The sequence below is a fragment of the Pristis pectinata genome, chromosome 21 (assembly GCF_009764475.1).
Source record: "Pristis pectinata isolate sPriPec2 chromosome 21, sPriPec2.1.pri, whole genome shotgun sequence".
NCBI classification, from domain to species: Eukaryota; Metazoa; Chordata; class Chondrichthyes; order Rhinopristiformes; family Pristidae; genus Pristis; species Pristis pectinata.
This window is the reverse complement of record NC_067425.1, coordinates 32,579,327-32,599,166: the sequence shown is the minus strand read 5'-3', so window position 1 is coordinate 32,599,166 and position 19,840 is coordinate 32,579,327. Positions and strand designations below refer to the sequence as shown.

General features: G+C 40.7%; 1 protein-coding gene across 2 annotated transcripts in view; it reads right to left on the bottom strand.

The window, feature by feature from the left end:
- Window positions 1–17,583, bottom strand: part of LOC127581330 (scavenger receptor cysteine-rich domain-containing group B protein) — a 116,423-nt gene extending 98,840 nt beyond the window's left edge. The window contains exon 1 of one of the 2 annotated variants that reach the window (XM_052035642.1): window positions 17,519–17,583. The gene's annotated coding sequence lies outside the window, so the exon portion shown is untranslated. The remainder of the gene's footprint in view (window positions 1–17,518) is intronic. The other variant, XM_052035639.1, reaches the window with a different exon arrangement.
- Window positions 17,584–19,840: the final 2,257 nt, after the last annotated feature.

Here is a 19,840-nt window from a genome sequence, read left to right as displayed (position 1 = left end):
AGATGTAAACCTTCCTCTTTTTTTGATGCTTAGCAATAAACTTGAAGCGTCGACTGTGAGTGCCATGGGTACATCGACTCTTGGGTGTACTAGGAGGGCTGCCTTTGCCAGCGCCTGCTTGGCCTGCTCAAACGCCTCTGTGGACTCTGTGTCCCATGCCACCTCTTTGGCCTTGCCGGCCATCAGGCTGAACAAGGGTCTCATGATGCATGCCACCCCCAGCACGAACCAATGATAAAAGTTGACCATCCCTACGGACCAAATATCATACTTCCATGTTTGCAGATGATACAAAACTAGCTGTGATAGTGATTAAGGAAAAGGATGTAAAGAGCTCTCAGGAGATATAGACACATTGAGTGTGTGGGGAAGAACATAGCAAGTGCAACATAGCAAGTGCATGCACCCCGGACATTTTCTCTTCTCCCCTCTCCCATTGGGTAGAGGATACAAAAGCCTGAAAGCATGTACCACCAGGCTCAAGGACAGCTTCTATCCTGCTTTTATAAGACTACTGAACAGTTCCCTAGTATGATAAGATGGACTCTTGACCTCACAATCTACCTTGTTATGACCATGCACCTTATTGTCTACCTGCACTGCACTTTCTCTATAGCTGTGACATTTTATTCTGTATTGTTTTTCCTTGTACTACCTCAATAAACTATGTAATGAAGTGATCTGTATGAACGGCATGCAAGACAAGTTTTTCACTGAACCTCAGTACAAGTGACAATAATAAACCAATTCCAATAGTATGGAAAAATGTGAAGTAATCTACTTTGCAGCATAACACAGAAAAAGTGTGTATTCTTAAATGTTGACAGATTGAGTAATGTTGATATTCAAAGGGAATTTAATGTCCTTGAACACAAATCATTGAAAGCCAACATGCAGGAGAAGCAAGTGTTTTGGATGACAAATAGTACGTTGGCCTTTATTACAAGAGGATTTGAGTGTAGGAGAAAAATATTCCCACCACAGTTATGTAAGGTCCTGTAAGGCATCTGGAGTATGGTGTACAGTTTTGGTCTTTTTATCTAAAAACTATATACCTGCCTGAAAGAAAGTGCCTGAAAGATTCACCAGATTAGTTTCATGGATGGTGGGTTTGCCATATGACAGATTGAGAAAACTAGGCCTGTATTCTATAGACTCATGGAGTCATAAGAGCTGTACAGAACAGAAACAAGCCCTTTGGCCCACCATATCCATACCGATCTTTTTGCCCATCTACATAAATTCCCTGGGGAATAAAAAGTTCTGGGTGTCTACCCCGGGAAAAACATTCCTGACTGTTTATCTTATCTATACACCTCATAATTTTATAAACTTCTATCGGGTCTCCCCTCAGTCTCTGATGCTCCAGGAATAACAATCCAAGTTTATGCAATCTCTCCTTATAGCTGATACCTTCCAATCCAGGCAGCATCCTGGTGAACCTCTTCTGCACCCTTTCCAAAGCCTCCTCATCCTTCCTGTAATGGGGTGAGCAGAACTGCACACAATACTCCAAGTGCAGCCTAACCAAAGTTTTATACAACTGCAATGTGACTTCCTGACAATTATACTCTATGCTCCGAGTGATGACGGCAAGCATGTCATACATCTTCGTTACCAACCTATCTGTTTATGTTGCCACTTTCAGTGAGGTATGGACTTGGATTCCAAGATATTTGGAGACATTTGCTCTATGTCAACTTTTAAGCAACATTGAAGTTCTCTATCAAGCTGTTGCTCACCATTACCTTTCTGAAGTGGCACAGTAGGTGGCAGTCTAGCAGATTGTGCGGCTGCCTCACAGCACCAGTGACCAATTCAATCCTGACCTAAAGTGCTGTTTTTGTGGAGTCTGCACATTCTCCCTGTTACTACATTGGTTTCCACTGGGAGCTCCAGTTTTCCCCTACATCCCAAATAGTGTCCACTTGGTAGGCTAAATGGTGACCTAAATTACCTCTAGAATTGATTGGAGGTATGAGAATCGGAGGACAGCATCTGAGAGAGAATAGGTTGGGGGGAAACTGAATTGATGAACTACACTGGGAGCTAGCATAGACTCAGTGGGTCAAATGGCCTCCTTCTCTGTCACAAGGAAATATGAGAAGAGTTTAATCTTTCCTGATATCAGATACGATTAATCAGCTCTGATAATGACCTTGCAAGTTCTTTCTGTGCTTTCTCCAGAACCTTTACATCCTTCACGTAATGCAGAGTTTAGAACTAGCATTTGTACACAACATGAGGTCCAACCAAGGCCCTATACATGTTTAAAATAATTGCCTTTTTTTCCATTCTATCACTTGAGAAATGTACCCCCTGGACTTCAATTGTCTTTTTTTTATTCCTTTGTCTTTTTGTTCCTTTATACTTCCTGAGTCTTTTTATTCTTCTAACTAAAATGCACAACTTTACACAAATTTATAATAAAACTCATCTGTCAATAACATGCCAATTTTGATCAAAATGAACATATTCATACAAAAAAATAGCTAGAATCCTTTCATTACTAGCTAATTAAAGATGGAAAATATGGAGATATAAAGGGAGAGAGCAGGAAATATCCCTTATGCATATAAATGCAAACAAGCTTGGTCTTACAGTTCTTTTTTTTAAATGAGAATAAGACCACCTCCAGGCTGCATGTACTAAACATTAGCTTGTTTCTATTTTTCATGATCCAGAAAAAGAATCTCCTTTCAGGAAATTCTTTTTCTGGATCATGAAAGAAACAAACAAGATAATATCTGAGCTAATACAGAAATGACTGTCCAACTTTTAGGTCTGGAATGGCATTTGAAAGAAGTTCCTCTGGTGTGGAATGTGGGATATCTTTATACTGATTCCAGTTTAAATGCTTTCTTTCTGAGCTCCCCAGTGGTGGTTGTAGCACCACCTGAGCATTGTTGAGGACAAGCACAGGCGATAAGAGTCAGTTCTTCTGAAGAAATTAAAGGATAGAGTTTTCAAGGTTGTATAATTATGTGCATTTTCTTCTGTTACTAAAATTTAATAGGACTATAATCTGTCTCTTGGGAAACCCAAGTGGCTGAAAACCACGGCAAAACAGTTGAAAATAGACATATATGTTGTTTCTCAGGGGGTTTCTGTCTATCCCTCACTGATGTGAGAGCTCTGGGTCAAGGACTTCCCTCAATCTTTCTTGATGCCTTGTGTATGCAAGTCAAATAGATGCTTCCTATCTGGGGTTTGAGGCATACATCTACATACGTGCCCCTTTTTCAAAGAAAAATTTTCTCTTGTCCATCATTATTGAGGGACATTTTGGCACCCAAATATCATTCCATCTAGCACAGCACACTCAACCCAGATTGGAAATCAAACCTGGCACTGTTATGCTTAAACTATGTGGTGTAATATTCAATTCAATATAATCCTCCTTTCAAGAGTAAATAATTGTGATGTGAAACCTAATAGTGGGGATGTTACACAATACTTCATTAAGTAATCCCTTATGCTGATAGTCACAGATTAAAAGTATCAATGAACTAGAACAAACAGTTAAAAACCAAACTTTCTCAGGTTTTGTTTTACCATTCTCAGGTAAAACAAAAATTTACCATGATTCTGCACCTGCTTCTTAATCTATCTCATCTTCTTTTAACCATACAGGCCCCTTGACCAACGTGCATTATGTTTGCTTGCAGCATCCCAAAGGATATTGTGTGAAGACCTGGTAGACCTTTAAGTATTGCGTGGCAGATCAGCACGCAAAGGGAGGGGGGAGGAAAAGCCACAGAAAGGCAAAAAGTCACCAGCAATGTTCTGCAAAGACAAATTGAGAATGAGTTTTGGTTAGAAGATTTCTTTGAGCCAAGAGACAAAGCAACAAGGATCTTGAAGTTGATATAGGTGGTGGGGACGGAAGAGGTGGGGAATGAAGAGGGAAATATGTGAAGATGAAGAAAGAATAGTGAAGAATGGGGAAAGGTCAACATAAGACCTCCGGGGGGCGGGTTACACTATTTCCTTTCTTCTTGATTGACTTAAATTATCTCAATTATTTCTTGAGCTATGTTTTTCTCCAGTGTGGACCATGGCCTTTCTCAGTAAAATAAAAAGGGAAGCAATTATTCACATGAGAGTACATGTGTAAGCATTCATCAGCATATATCCTTATTAATGCAAGGTAAAATAATTAATATGACCCCCCCCCCCACCTTGAAATGCGTTATTCGTGGCTTAACTCAATACAAGCCAATTGTATTGGCAGTTAATTGAAGCGCCGGACTTGGCAAGGGTATGGCAAACTGTGGTGTAAAAGGTATTTGTTCATAAAGGTATTCACTGTAGCATCGTTCATTTCTTTTCTGTGGGCGGAAAAGAAAGCAGAGACAATAGATCACAAGATATTGTTAGGAATGCAGTGCTGCAAGCAAGTGTTTGTGGAACAAGGTATCACTGTTTAAAAACATTTGAAGCTTGTTGGCAGAAGGTGCAGTTGCAGTATGGATAGAAAACTGGCTACGTGACAGGAATCAGAGACTAGCAATGAACAGTTGTTTTTCAGACTGGAGAGGTTGTACAGTGGTCGGTTCTAGGACCAACATTTATAGTTTCTATTAATAACTTGGACTTGGATGTACAGGGCACAATTTCCAAAATTTCCAGACGGTGGTAAACTTGGTAGGTAGTCAATTGTGAGGAGGATGCAGACAGGGTGGTAGAACATATGACGGATGAAATTTAACACCAAACTATTACATTTTGGTCAAAAGAACAAGGAGAGGCAACATAAACCAGAGGGAAAAATTCTAAAAGGAGTTCAGGAAAAGAGAAATCTGGGACATATGTGCATAAATCATTGAAAGTGGCAGAGTTTGTTGAGAAAATGGTTAAAATAGTAAAGGGAACCTGGGAGTTTATAAATAGAGGCACAGAGTACAAGAGCAAGGAAATTATGAAGAACCTTAACAAATCACTGGTTGAGCACAAATGGATTTAGGAAAGTGAGGTAGCGAATTCAAAAGAGATTTGTTAGAATGATTTCAAAGGCTTTAGTTATGTGATAAACTGGAGGAGCTGGCTCAGTGCTCCTTAGAACTGGGAAGGCTGAGAGGAGATCTGATAGACATATATAAAATCATTCAGAATCTACCCAGAACTGCTAGAGGGAGAAACTGTTCCCACTGGCAGAAGGGTCAAGAGCCAGAGGACATAGAAGGTGACCGGCAAAAGAACTAAATGTTACATGCAGCAAATGGCTGGAACCTAGAAGGCATTGTCAGGGAGAGCAGAGGCAGGTTCAGTATTGGCATTCAAAGGAAAATTGAATAAGTACTTGAAAGGAAAACATATGTGCACAATGCAGGGCAGTGGGAAGAGCTGAATTATTTTTGCATAGAGTCATCATGAACTTAATGGGTCAAATGGCCTCCTTCATATCGTAACCGTTCTATGATTCTGAAAACATAGATCCAGACAAAAAAAAGTGCTTAAAAAGGACGAGAAATGGAGTGAAACATCTTTGTGTGTTGCTTAAGGAACAACTTGCTTTGGGAAAACTAGCTTTTAATGCCAAACACTACCAAATAAGTGATTATAATGAAGCCACAGCAATCTTGTTTCTGTTTTACCCACACAACAACGAACTGGTAGAAAATGTGGCTATGGGTGACAAACATTGACAGGAATGAATAAATTACACATTCATCTTCTGCTGATCAATCTCTTGCCAGTCATGTACAGCATGAGTGTAGAGAGTGAATCTAGAATTGAAAGGTTCATTTGATTTTGGGAATCAAAAAGGACAATATATCACTTTCCAAAGTTCATGAGTCAGTAATGTCTTTAAACTTCTTAGAAACTTTTGAGAAGCTATTAACAACTCCTCCATTTCCAGAAATATTCACTTATCATTCTTAGTACATTAACTCCAAACCTTAGATAAGACAAGATAAGATTTCTTTTTAGTCACATGTACATCGAAACACAGTGAAATGCATCTTTTGCATAGAGCGTTCTGGGGGCAGCCCGCAAGTGTCACCACATTTCTGGTGCCAACATAGCATGCCCACAACTTCCTAACCCATATGTTTTTGAATGTGGGAGGAAACTGGAGCACCCGGAGGAAACCCACACAGACACGGGAAGAACGTACAACCTCCTTACAGACAGCGGCGGGCATTGAACCTGGGTCGCTGGCGCTGTAATAGCGTTACACCAACTGCTACACTACCGTGCTTGGCCTTCTTACCTGTTTGAATCGTTTAGTCATTTCCCCCTCCTCATTTCCAAATATTCAGACAGACAACATTTACTGAAGGAAACTTGCATCCGAGAAAAAAGTGGTATGTAAGCAGATTGCCCCAACTGATACTGATTTATACATTCAAAATCCTCAAAACAGAGCATGTCAGCAACAACAGCAGGATAATTTGATTCAGTGAAAAGGACAAAAAAATCAAGAACTCTTGTAGAAGTCTGGCTGCAGCTTACATCAGACAGGAATGACAACATGCTCAGGAAGAGAGTGGGACTTAGGGTCCAACCTTCAAAACCCATCCATAAATTTAGAAGAGTTACTGGAATGTTTAGAACAAATTATGGTAGTATTGTTTTTAAGTACCAATAATTTATCCATCATTAAACCAAGAAAGTTCGATGCAAGAAAGAATGAATTTCATTCATATGGTCTTTCATGATGTCAGTATGTCACCAAGAGTCCTACATGCAATAACATAATGAAGTGTCATCATGGCTGTACTATTGAATACATAGGATGTTACTGTGCCACAACATAGCTTCCATCAGCTATCAGATAATGACAAGATATTCTGTTCTTTTGTTGTTGGTTGAAGGATAAATATCATCCAGAACACCAAGAAGTGGTCCAATGCTTTTCTTTAAATAATGATATTAGATCTTTTATGTTCATCTCAACAGATGGGGCTTTGGGGTTCAGCCAAAAGACAACAACTCTGAAAAATGCTGCACTCCCTCAGTACTGCACTGAACCGTCAACGTAGATTGTCTGAAAGCATCAGAAGAATCATCAGTTTTTAAAAGACAAGGTATATGTGTCATCATATCCTTGAATTACCGTAAAATGATCATAACATTTACAATCACTAACAATACGAGAGATGACATCTATTTTCCTTAATATTATAGATGAGTGACCTGATTGGTAGAGATCAGTCATGTGAGCAGAGTAAAAAATGGCTTGCCCAGGTATGGTTAGGTTAACAACAACACAAAGCAGAAAATCATGTCACTGTTCAAACAAAAAGATAATGTACTTTCCATCTCTGTAAGCAATGATCACAAAGAATGGCCCAATTTTCATATTCAATATACCAAAGAAAGTAGGTTACACAAACAAGCACCCATTTCCATGAGGGACAAAGGCATCAGAAGTCTAGCAAATCAATGTGATCAGAAATTTGAGACAGTTTTAAAAAGTGAGGACTATGAAATCTCTTCTCATTTTCTAGATCTCTTGTGAGGGAACAAAATTTAACTGAAGCATTTAATTGAGATGCATAAAATGAAGGGCTAACTAATAACGTGAAATATTCACAAATTGTTTGTCACTATAGTAGTTCTCTTTAAAAGTTAGGAAAATTAAATTTAAAAGAAAACAGACTTGCAATTATAGAATGCTGTTCACACCTCATGATCTCCCGATGGGCACGAGAGTCCATGAAGTTCTTTTGAAGTTTAGCCATTGCAATAATTAGGAGCCATAATGCAGGAACAAACAATTTGCACATACCAAGTCTCAGAACAGCAATGAGATGAAACATACACGGGAGTTCTTAGGGATGTTGTTTGAGATAATATTGGGAAAGATAGCATGGTAAGCTCCCTTGTTCTCCTTCAACTAGTGCCATTCAATCTTTTATATCCATCTGGGAAGGTTGACAAAGCTTTGGCTTATCTCCTTGGAAAGAAGGAGACAGTGACAGTGCTGTAGTGTTCTGCTGGAGTGCCAACTCGACCATGCCCTCATATCTCTGGACAGAATACCAACCAGACCACACTGCCACTGCCACCATCACCCACCACCTCTCCCCCCAGCCCCTCACAGCCTCTCCATCTCCCATGTCCTCATGAGGGAATAGACATAAAGGGTCAGATTGAAAAATCTCATGGAATAAAATCCCCAGTGCCTGCTTCTTTATTGTCTAGATTTCAGAAGAAAGAGACATAAACTGGAAAAGGTAAAAAACGAACTAAATGAAAACAGAGAAAGCAAAAAATAAAATCGAATGACTAAAGTATATAGTATTAAAATTAATATTTAATAATAGAGAAGGCAGAATTAGTGATAAATATTTTAAAAATGCAATGGCTAAATAGAATTATCCACGCATCATGCATCTGGAATCCAGAGCAAGGATAGCAGGTGGGAATTTAGGAGTATCAGCCTTAGCAAAATGATAGTATCCCTCCTCTGTGTGCCAGGTTCAAACCCCATCCCAGAGATTTAGACACACAATCCAGGTTGGCATTTTAGTTCAGCACTGAGAAAAATATAAACTTAAATTTTATTCAGTCACAGCCTCAGCAGATTGTCATATCCTTGTCACACAACTCTGCACATTTCAGACATTAATCCAAATCCATTTTAAAAGTTGCTATGAATCTACTTAAAAAAGGATATCAGTGATCATAATAACTGAAAGGTACGAAAATCCTGTCAAATAATTTCTTTTGTAATTGTGTTGGATAATTAAGAACATAGAATAGTACAGCACAGGAACAGGACCATCAGCCCACCCCCCCCCCCCCAATCCAAACTGATCCCATCTGCATGCACATGGTCTATCTCGCTCCATTCCCTGCCCGCTCATGTGCCTTAAACACCACTATCGTTTCTGCTTCCATCACTTCCCTTCCCAGCCTCTTCCAGCCACCCACCACTCTCTGTGTAAAAAACACACCTTGTAAATCTCCTTTAAACTTTCTCCCTCACCTTAAAGCCTTGGCCTCTGGTATTTGACATTTCCAAGCTGGGAAAAAAAGAGTCTGACTATCTACCCTATTTATGCCTCTCATAATTTTATATACTTATCGCAGGTCGCCCCTCAGCCTCCGACACTCCAGAGCAAATAATCCAAGTTTGTCCAACCTCTCCTTAGAGCTAATACTCTCTAATCCAGACCACATCCTAGTGAACTCCTTCTGCACTCTCTCCAAAGCCTCCGTATCCTTTCTGTAATGTGATGACTAGAACTGCACACAGTACTCCATATGTGGTCTAACCAAAGTTTAATACAGCTGAAACATGACTTCCTGACTTTTATACTCAACCCCCTGGCCAATGAAGGCAAGTATGCCATACACCTTCTTTACTACCCTATCTACTTGTGTTGTCACTTTCAGGGAGCTATGGACTTGCACCCCAAGATCAATGCTTCTAGAGGTCCTGCCATTTATTGTATACTTTTATCTTACATTTGACCTCCCAAAATGCAACCCATCACACATGTCTGCATTAAACTCCATCTGCCACTTCTCTGCTCACATTTCCAACTGTTCTGTATCCTGCTGAATCCTTTGACAAACTTCCTCACTATCCATAACTCCACCAATTTTTGTGTCATCTGCAAACTTACTAATCATCTCACCTGCACTTTCATCCAAATCATGTATCACAAACAAAAGAAGTCCCAGCACTGATCATTATGGAACACCACTGGTCACGGACCTCCAGTCAGAATAACACCCCTCCACCACTACCTTCTGTCTTCTATGGCCAAGATAATTTTGGATGCATTCTACCAAGTCCCCATAGATCCCCTATGCCTTAACCTCTGGATCAGCCTACCATGAGGGACCTTGTCGAAAGCTTTACTACAGTCCATGTGTACAACATCCACTGCCCTACCCTTATCAATCATCTTCGTTACCTCCTCAAAAATCTCAATCGAGTTTGTAAGACATGACCTCCCAAGCAAAGCCATGTTGACTATCCCTAATAAGTCCATGCTTTTCCAGATGAAAGTAGATACTATCCCTAAGAAGCTTCTCCAATATTTTCCCTACCACTGATGTAAGATTCACCGGCCTATAATTTCCTGGATTGTCTCTATTGCCCTTCTTAAACAGAGGAACAACATTGGCTATTCTCTAGTCCTCTGGGACCTTGCCTGTGGCTAAAGAGGATACAAAGATCTCTGTCAAGGCTCCAGCAATCTCCTTTCTTGCCTCTCTCAATAACATGTGATAGATCCCATCCAGACCTGCAGACTTACCCACCTTAATGTTCTTCAAGAGCCACAACACCTCCTCCTTCTTGATACCAACATGCCCTAGAACATCAGCTTACCTCTCCCTGCTCTTATTGTCCTATATTTACTTCTCCTTGGTGAATACCAATGCAAAGTACTCTCTTAGTACCACACCCAATTCCCCTGGTTCCAGGCATAAATTCCCTCCTTGAGTGGCCCTTCCCTCTCCATAGTTACCCGCTTGTTTTTAATGCGTATATAAAATGCATTCAGATTCTCTTTAATCCCACTCACCAAAGACATGTCATGGCCCCTTTTAGCCTCCCAATTCCCTGTTTAAGTTCTCCCCTGCTTACTTTATATTCCTCAAAGACCCTGTCTGATTTCAGCTTCCCAAACTTCACATATGCTTCCTTTTCCTTTTTGACTATATATCTTGTCATCCAAGGTTCCCAAATTTTGCCATCCTTTGTCTTTCTTCCTCACAGGAACATGTTGGCCCTGAATTCTAACCAGCTGACCTTTAAATGATTCCCACATGTCAGATGTGGACTTGCCCAATAACATCCGCTCCCAATCTACTCTCCCCAGCTCTTGCCTAACACTGTTGAAATTAGCCTTCCCCAATGTAGCACTTTCCTACAAGGTTCAGTCTTATCCTTATCTGTAACTATCTGAAAACTTACATAGATATGATCACTGTTCCCAAAATGCTTTCTCATTGAAATTCTGATCACCTGGCCAGGCTCATTTCCCAATAAAAGGTCCAGTGTGGCCCATTCCCCAGTTTGATTATCTATGTACTTTCTCAAAATACCCTCCTGGATGCACTTAAGAAATTCTGCCCCATCTAAGCTTTTGGCACTAAAGTCTCAGTCAATATTGGGGAAATTAAAGTCATCTACTGCAACTTTTCATAATCTGCCTACATATCTGTTCATCTATCTCCCGCTGGCTATTGGGAGGCCTATAGCATTACCCCATCATAGTGATTGCACCTTTCTGGACGCTACCTATATTGCCTCACTGGATGAGCCCTCCAGGATGTCCTCTCTAAGCGCCACCATGATATTCTCCCTCATCAGTAGTGCAACTCCCTATCTGAATTCTGTAACGTTGAGCTGCCAGTCCTGCCCTTTTCTCAACCAACACTCCGTAATGGCTACAAGTCCTTAGTTCCATGTACTAATCCAGGCCCTAAATTCATCTGTTTTACCCATAATACTCGTAGCATTGAAATAAATACACTTCGGCCTGTCAGTCCTGAATACTAATACCATGAATTCCACCCCAGTTTAAATTATCAGTTTTAAGGAACGGAGGCAAAATGGTAAGAGGTGATTTGAAAAAAAAGCCACTCCAATGTTGCAATGAAACCAAAAATCTAATAAAATCAGGAAAAATATTTTCTCAAATCTGGAATTTTGGAACCCAGGCAGAGATTACAACATTAACCTGTAATGAAACTACTTTGACCTGCCTTAGTAAACAACAGCTTCCTGCCTAGTCTGTCCATATTTAGCCTGTGGGTTCTAGCTGTAACTGAGGAGGAAGGTTTCAGTGAAATTTTATGTCTGTGATTAGGCTTTTTTGTTGTCAGCAGTTAAGATCCTCAAATGGCACATGCTGAATCATGACATTGTCAAACTAATGGTACTTCCACTGAGATCTATCCTTTTGCTATTTTATGCAGGGCTCACATGCACATACAAGATAAAAATTTCATTACTATTTCATTGAATAGAAAGAAGCCTAACAACCTAGAGATAACATCATATGAATAATCTCTATGGAAACAGCAGAAAATTATGCAGTGGGCAAATCACGTGGAGGATGTAGCTAAATATGAAAGGGTTAAAAACTATTGGAGGTATTTCTATAAAACACCTTTGTCCAATATTGGTAATCCCTGCTCGACGCTTGTGGAAGAGAGACACAGCACTCGCTGTCTGATAAGAGCAGTGTGAGATATAAAGAGACAGAATTTCAGGAGCAGTCCAAGGACACCCTGTTGACAAATGTCTGCAGCAATGAGAGCTGAGGTTTATCTGCAACAGTTCCAGACATTCCAGTCTGACAACATAAGCTGTATTTTTCTGAAACTTACTGTCCTACATTAAGCTCACACTCACGCATTCAGCTGCTCCCTTTCTTACACTACACTGCTGACAGAAGTAGGTTTGAATGACAGGCATAAGAAATAACCTTTCCGACAAGATGCCAGCTCCATTGAGTTTGACCACTTATTCTGTGGCCCAGCTATGTAACTGTTGCAGCATCAGTGTGATTCAGGTTTTCCACTAACACAAAAGAAACAGTATAACTTGCAAATAATCTCATCTTTTGGCTAATGGTGCAAGACCATCTCATGTAGGCTGCCTCACCTTGCGTCAGCTCCTCAGCAGTTGGGTAGTGACTGAGAAAGTCTGAAAGATAAATGGGCAGGAAAACCCCTTTGTTCTGGTCAGGAGGAAGTGTTGCTGAAGAGTGCTTGGCAGGTCATAAGGTGCAAAAATTTCCAGTAACAACTCATTGTGAGAGATTGATATGAGCTTTAGGATGGTTCAAACATAAAAATAGGTCAATCTGCAATTCTTTGTGAGAGAGATGTTGAGCTGTTTTTTACAAATTGTTAAAAGTTGTTTCCATTAGGGTTGTAATTGTGTGATAATTAATGATTGAAATCAAGTCTCAGCAAATGAATGAACATTTTCCTCTTACAGCTATCTTGGACATTGGCAATGACATAGCAGGAAATTTGAGTAAAGGAAGGTCCTACTGACAGCAATGAGATAAATGATCAATCTCACTTAGCTTTCATTTTCTCAAAGAAAAAATGTCCAGATTTTCCAAGATCACCTTGCTGTTCAGCAAACAGTACCATAGTACATTTTGTAATCTTCTTAGGGAGCAGTCACAACCTCAGGCAGCTACCTTAACCTACAAATTGTATTTTCTGTGATTAAAACAAAATATTTTCATGCCCTAAATCTGAGGAGATGGCAGAAGTAGTAAATTTCTTCAAAACCAGATTTAATACAACAAAGGATCACAGGTTGCAAACTTGATGCAATTGCTCAAGAAAGGGATATACCAGGAAAGATTAGGGGTGTCAGTATTGTTGGCATTACAAGAACATGAACTGCTTTATCATAAGGGACGATGGAACTATAAACACTAAAGGGGAATTGGATAAGTTTTTGGGTGACTGCCTTGCAGAGCACCCACAGTGACTGTCCTGAACTTCCCAATGCCTGCATCCAGCCCACACACACTCTGACCTATGTGTATGTGGCTTCCTGCACTGTTCTAACGAGGCCCAACGTAAGCTAGCAGAACAGTACCTCATCTTCCATTGGGGCACAGTGCAGCCTTCTGGACTCAATATTGAATTCAACAACTTCCGGTAACTTGCTTCCTCTGCCTAGTTCTGCAGGAAGCAATCCATCTGCAATATTAACACAGTTTTTCTCTCTCCACTGGCACTGCGTGACCTACTGGGCATTTCCCACAGCTCTGCATTTCACAACTTTTATAAGTTCCTTTGTTTTCTTTCTCTCTAACCTTATTCATTAACCTATCAACCTGATGGCTTCATCTGCAGCTTATCACCTTGGCAGCCTTATCAGAGATGTTCCCTTTGTTTTATCTATCCCTCCTCCATCCTTTCTGAAAGTTAAAACTAACTTGTTTTTTCCTCTTTCTCAGTTCTGTAAAAGGGATCTTGACCTAAAACATTAACTCTGTTTCTCTTTCCACAGCACTGCCTGACCTACTTTGTGTTTCCAGCATTTTATTTTCAGATTTTGCATTTGCAATTTTTAAATTTTAATTTTGAGAGTATGTATTCTGTTGTATAAACTTGATACATACTTATTGCCCTTGAACTGAGGAGTCTGTTAGATATCAACCACATGGGTCTGGAGTTCTCTATAGACCAAACCAGGTAAGGATTTTCTTCCCTGAAAGACATACGTGAACTGGATACATTTTAATGACAATCGAGCAGCTTCGTGGTTGCCATTACTAGAACTGGCTTCTTATATAAATTGAATTTAAATTCTTCAGCTGCTCTGTTGGAATTCAAGCTCATGGCTATGGATCAACTGTCTAGGTCTCTGGATACTTGTCCAGTAACTTAACCAATATGCTATTCGGGTGATATGAAGGCAGTTTTTAAAATTATAGGATAAATATAGAGACCCCTTCACTTGGTTGGGGAATTAATCATTCAAAAGCAAAATGCAAATGCTTGAAATCTGACATAGTACAGAGAATTCTGGAAATACTCAACAGGTTAAGCAGCATCAGTGGAGAGAGAATTATTGATTTAAAGCAATGACCTTCCATCAGAACTTCCAAAAAGGAGCATTAACTTGAAATATTAGCTTTGCTTCTCTTGTCACCGATGCTTCCTGACCTACTAAGTATTTCCAGCAATCTCTGTTCATTGAGGAATCATTCTAGAATAAAGTCAGGAAGCACTTTTTCCACATAAAAGTGTAATAATAATCTAGAGCTCCTTACCAAAAGGATTGTGAAATATGGATCTATCAGAGCATTCAAGACAGACAAATCTTTGTTATGTATTCAGCAAAGAAAGAAATGGAATTGAAGTGGAATTGAGGAATCCAGTTACAATCTAATTCAACACCAGAGCAAACCTATGGGGTTGAATGGCCCACTCTGCTTCTATTGTTCCTGTTTAAAGAAATATATGAACAAATATGGGGGAAGAATGAGCAGGGTATAAAATGAAAATGAAAATGCTGGAAATAATCAGCAGATCAGGCAGCAGAAAGAGAGGGATGAGATGGGTCATAAGAGAGGGGAATGGACTTAAATGTTTTAGACCAAAACTACTTTGTCTTTGGATGATTGCATGTTTCGACCTTATGGAAGATCTAAATTTCCAGCAACTTCTGTATTCAGTTTTTGGATTATTGTCAAATGACTACATTTGTAATCCAGATGACAGGATCCATGATCTGAAGACGTTGAGTTCAAATCCCACCCTTAACAATTGTGGAATCCAAATTCAATTAGCTAAATAGTTTGGAATACCACAGAAAGCTAGTCTCCATAATGGAGACAATGAAACTGCCAGTCATAAAATCCAGCTGGTTCAACAATGTCCTTTGGGGAAGGAAATCTGCCACCTTTGCCCAGTCTGGCCCACATATGACTCAGAACAGTAATCCACCACAATCTGTAAACTCACAGCCCAGCATATCCCTCATTTCACTATTGCCATCAAACCAGATGTCAAAACCTGGATCCAAGAGGCTTGAAGCAGCAGCAACACTAGGCATACCTAACAACGACAAACTAATATTTCAGGACTGCATGCATGCTAAACAACCAAAGCAGCATGGAACAGATAGAGCTAGGTGGTCCCACAACCAACGGATCAAATCCAAGGTCTGTAATATGTACTGGTAGACAGTTAAACAGCTAAGTGAAGAAAGAGGGCCAGGCATATACCCAGTCATGAAGATGGGGTATATGCCTGGGGTATATACTCCATCTGGGGTATATACCCACCTCTTGAAGATGTCCCTGATAACAGGGAGGGTTGTGCCTGTGATGGAGCCGGCTGACTCTACAACCCTCTGCATTCTCTTTCGATCCTGTGCATTGGAGCCTCCATACCAGGCTTGGGTTCCAGCACTAGCTGAGCCTCTAATTAACTTATTCCAATATAGCTGCTACACAGTAGCTCTTATGGTGTAGAAAACTGCATAGGTAGCTGTTATCCACAAAAAAACAGAACAAATCCAATACAATTAATTATCACCCCTTCTGCCCACTGTCAATTATCAGCAAAGTAATGGAAGCTGTCACCGACTCTATATGTCAGTTACCTTTCATCAATGCTCAGCTTGGATTTTGCTTAGCTCTGGATCTCATTACATCCTTATCCCAAACACAAACACAAGAATTGAATTTCACAGCTAAGGTGAGAATGACTGCCATAGGTATCAAGGCTGTCCTGATTGGGTGTGGTATCAAGTAGCCCTGGTAAAATTGAAGTCATTGGGAATCAAGTGGAAACCTCTCCAGCCGCTGAAGTCAAAGCTTGTACAAAGGGAGATGGATATGGTTGCTGGTCATCAATCAACTGCAGCAGTGGCCTAGGCCCACCAGTTTTATCGTCTTTATCAATAACCTTCTGTCTAATATAATAAAATGTGCTGATTCCACACTGTTCAGTTCCATTTGCAGCTCCTCAGAAACTGAATTGGCCCAGGCCTACATGCAACAAGACCTAGACAACATTCAGACATTGACTAAAAGTGGCAAGTAACATCTACACTGCACAACTGACAGATAATGATCATCTCCAACAAGAGTGTGTTTGATCACCAGCCATCGAAATTCAATGGTATTACTATTGCTGAATTCCCCACCATCAACAACCTAGGGAGTCACTATTAATCAGACACTTTGCTGGACCAACCACCCACTATTGTGGTGACAAGACCAGATCTGAAGCTGGATATCAGGTGACAAATGACTCCACAAAATCCCTTCTACTATCTACAAGTCAGGTGCATGATGAAATATTCTCCACTTACGTGGATGAGTGAGGCTGCAACAACAATCAAGGAGCTTGATACTTTCCAGGATAAAGAAGTCCATGTGCTTGGCATTCATCCACCACCTTAAATATTTATTTGCTCCACCACTGGTGTACCTTATTGCAGTGTATACCATTAACAAAATGCACTGCAGTTACTCATTCAGACAACTTCAATAGCACCTCTAAAACCTGTGACTTCTCCAACCTAAATGCCCAACAGCAACAGAGGCAAGGTAAAGTCTACACTTGTAAGGGACTCTCCAAGTTATGCACCACCTGGGGTCTAAATCCTGATAAATCCCTATTCAACTATGGGTGCACCTTCACCAGAGTGATTCAAGAAGATGACTTTTTGCCAAGTTCCCAATGCCATATAAGGATGGACAATAAATACTGGCATTCCAGCAATGCCCACATCCCATAAGTGAATTAAAAAATATACAGAGCAAACACACCAGTGAAAGCACTCAGATAGTCATTGCCACAGTGGATTAAACAGTTTCCTTGTTTTGCAGTTCCTTCATTCTGAGCTGATTTGATCTAAGAAAAATCTTAAATAAGGCACAGCACAGACATACAAAAATGAAACCATGATTTTCATTGTATAAAAGATCTGAATTTGTTCACACCAAGAAGTGTGTGATTTGTCCACAAGGCAAATCTTACAGTAACTAATCTCTGATGATACAACAATGCCAAGAACAAGAAAATAAAAGGACAGGCTGTGGCGACTCACCGTCCAGTCGGGCGAACCGGCTCGGCAGTCGGGTCGCGCGGCGTCGGAGCGACGAGGCCCAAGATGGCGGCGGGCCTCGTCTTTCCGAGCGACGGGGAGAACCCGCGCGCGGGAAAGTCCTGATGACGTAGGACTTACGTCATTGCCGGTTTTTTTTGGGCGGGAGTTTTTCTCCCTTAAAGGGCCCGCGCAAGGCGGGAAAATAAACCAGTTCTGTTTGGCAACCCTCCGAGTAGAGTCTTGTTTTATTCCGCGGTAGCAACCGCTACAAGGCCTTAATTAGTGTAACCTGAGTATCTGGTATGGCTCATCAAAAAGCCTATTTACACAGCATCAATAAACATTGATTTAAGTGACCAGAAAAATACATGAAAATGCTTGTACCTGCTGCCGAAACATTAGCATAAGTGTGCTTGCATGAAGCGGCATGTATTCATGCATCATTATATGCAAATACTAGTGTTGATGCCCTAAAGTGTAAGGATTATGTTTCTTTGACTGTGAGATTGCTTTATTTGGAACTCACGTAAATGCAGATTTGGGCTCAGCTTCTCCTTTGCATCATTTCCAAATTTCAGTCTTCCACCTTCCAGTTAGGGACAGACTCCTTTCCGATTTGCCAGGAGAAGAAGGCTGGAAATGTGCAAGATGAGGAGGTGCACTGCAGATCAAGTTGACAAGCAGCCTTTGATGATGAAAACCAACAGTCGTTGAAAGCCATTCATTGAAACCATGAGTAACTGATGGTCCTACATCTGCATGTGCAGAGGCAGGGTATAAAAACGAAATGTATTTGGAGGTTATTCATATTTTCAGAAATTGCAAGCCACCATCGAAAAAGAAATCACAGTTCATCCTTAATTTAAATTATTGGCAGTCTTGGCAAATCCCTGTGGATAGAAAAGAAATAGCTCAAAAATGGAGTAACTGTGTTTATCCATCTCTGAGCAACAAAACATGGGATTCTGGAATGTGAAACAAAACATTCTGCAGGCCGGTCAGCATCTGTGCATGGAAAGAGGAAATTTTGGGTACAGGGGATCCATCATTTGAACTGTATGGTGATGCAGAGGAACAGTGTTGAGAAAGGAAAGCATACATGTGTATTTACACACACACAAACACACATATGTGTGCACAAACACCACACACACACCCATCATATTCACACATCAGTCACACACACACACACCAAACACAAACACACTCAAATCACATAGACATACCTCACATAGATGCACATGCTTGTGCACACACACTTCTTAGTCATTCTCTTGAGATTGGGGATGATTTGTTTCCACTCCAATTCAGTGGGTTCTGAACTGATCGAAGAGTCCTAGGGGGATCTGCAGATTGTACCACAGGATAGGCAGATAGTGCTTGACAGAGCAGGTAGTTGTGTGTTTGGGGACATTGTGTGCTCCTTCAGCTATCTGTGCATAATATCTGTGTCTTCCTGCTATAGAGACCCAAGGTGTTCAGTACCATCCAAGATGCTTTTTTACCACTTTAAGCAGTCATGGGCCAGGGAATTAGATAAATTGGCGAGGATGCTACACTTTTCAAGGATACTTTAATGAAGTTCTGAAAGCATTTTCTCTGCCCTGGATCTCTTGCCATGGTGGAGCTCAGGAGTCTGTGGTCAGGCAAGTAGATAATACACATTCATCCAACCGCAGGCTCATGGGCATATCCACACATACACACACAGATCTTGCACCCACACAAACAGAGCCAGACCATGACCTACTGTAGTGAAACAGATTCGAGGTCTCGAAGGACAAGGACTCTGAACACAGTCTTATCACAAAGGCCAATGGCCCGAAGCCAGGTAGAAAGGTGCTTAAAGGGGCCAACGGTCAGGTGTGAACTGATGGGTGGGGTGGAGCCAAACCTTGATTGACAGTGGAGTATCTTTCGACCAGATAATGGGCAGTGCTGTCACGTGACAGCCACGATCCTCCACAATGCACCTACTAAAAGTTATTGTGCAGGTGCACCAAACAATTGGGAAGGTGGAAATTAAAAACAAAATGTAGAGGTTGGAAACTTGAAATAAAAACAGGAATTGCCGGAAACAATTTAGGCAGCACCTGTGAAAAGTGAAACGGAGTTAATGTTTCAAGTCTGAGACCAGAACAGGGAAAGAGAGAAAACAAGTTAGCTTTCAGTGGCAAAGAAGGTGGGGAGAGATGGGCAGAACAAAGGGAATAACTTCGATAGGGCGAGACCAAATGAGAGAATGTAGCAGTCAGAAACACACAATGGTTATTTGTCTGTGCAATGTGTTGTTAATAGCAGGGCTGTGGTGCATGCCCAGCA